Source organism: Lipophrys pholis, assembly GCF_963383615.2.
Source record: "Lipophrys pholis genome assembly, chromosome: 23".
Lineage (NCBI taxonomy): Eukaryota > Metazoa > Chordata > Actinopteri > Blenniiformes > Blenniidae > Lipophrys > Lipophrys pholis.
Window position 1 is genome coordinate 7,744,086 of NC_137645.1, and position 1,828 is coordinate 7,745,913.

Consider the following 1,828-nt stretch of genomic DNA (forward strand, 5'->3'; position numbering starts at 1 on the left):
ATCCTGCGTAAAATGGCTGCAAGAGTCGGAGAAGGAGCGCGCGCGTGTGTGTGTGTGTGTGTGTGTGATTTTGTGTGTGTGTGTGTGTGTGTGTGAGAGAGAGAGAGGATGAGGAGGTGGGGAACGCGCTCTGATTTCAGCACCTCCCTCACCGGACAGCGACAGCTGATCGGCGCGCTAATTTATTGGCTTAAAGACGCAGTGCGCGCACGAGCCAGATGTTAAAAAAAAAAAAAAACCCTAAAGAAACCTCTGGAGGCAACACATCCCCTGTGTCAACCGCGTTTTGGGATAATCCCGTTTTTATTCAACACATCAACAGGTAATCCAGACGAGACCACCACCACCACTACCAAACCCCCCCCCCCCCCCACCAAATTATTTTTTTGAAAATAAAACATTAGACCCTAAATCCTCGTTTCGCATTATAAATCCACGTTTTTCTTTCTTTTCTGTCACATTTTAAACGTTCGACATCCAACTTGGTTGCATTTGTAGTAATAATATATACAGAAACAACCTGTTACGGTCGAATTCATATAAGTTGAAAGCAGTTTGTCTAGATTTCAGAGCATGTTTGGATTTAATCCAGTAAAGAAAGAAGATTTGTCTTATAAAGCCAAACAATCACGATAGTCAGAAGGAAAATCTTTAACATTCTTTGGGTTTAATCCCGTCAAAAATATTCAAAAAGAGGGAATTAATCCCTTTATTTGACTTTGTTTTTCAGCAAAACAATCGGATAAACAGCTTTGAGAATACTCTATTAATCCCAGAGGAAATACTTTAACATGATTGAATGTAATCCAGGGAAAGCTATTGAAAACGAGGTAATTAATATTACTTTTTTGAAATGCAAGTCAATCATAATAGAACAGAATAGAAACACTCAAGTAATCTAAGAAGGAAATAATCCAACATGTTTAACCCAGTCAAAAACTGTTCGAATAGAGGAAATTAATCCCTCAATTTCTAATCAAACCAATCAGATTAGACCACATATATATATATTAAATATGCATTAAAAAGGAGAGTTTAGTTAATACTCATAGTCGAGCCTCATCCAAGAGGCGGAAATGTTCCTTTGGCGCGTTTAATTTGAGATTATCTGCCGTTTCCCCGCCCTGAACCCTCGAAACCCAAGACGCGCCGTCCCGGATCGGCAGCGGGAGGAGAAATTACGGCGACGAGAAGATCAGTTTTTATGTTCTTTATTGGTGTCGTCGTCATCCTGTAGGAGCATTTGTCGTCTCAAACATCTGAAAGTGTGCACACATCTACATGGTCGGGGTTTTTTTTTTTTTTTTTTTTTTTTTGTTGTCGTTTTTTTTTTTTTTTTTTTCAAATACACTTACACAGGCAGAATGGGAAGGAGGGAGGAACAGAGGAGGCACAGATAAAACACCGAAGAGAGGGGGGGGGGGGGGGACGGGGGTCACAATGGGGAGTTTTTCCTTTATCTTTTATTTTGTTTTCTCTCTTCACATTCGGCGAACTCTAACAGCTGTGGGTCGCTTCCCAACCTTCTCTTCCGTTCCCCTGTTCGCTCGTACGGAATGTTGTCACACTTTACACAGAAAATCCATTCAAACACAAGGATAGAGGCGGGGGAGGGGGGGGAAAGGAGGGGGGGTCCCCACAGTAGAATGCACCCTGGCCTGGAAGAAGAAACCCCCCCCCCCCCCCCCCCCCCCCCCCCTAAAAAAAAAAATCGCTCCTAATAGATCTAATTTCTATATTTGCCATGCCAGCATAACAGCATTGTCGCGGACGTAAAGGAGGATCTATCAGGAGAGTTTCGGCGACGGTTTGCTACGTTTCAAAAAAA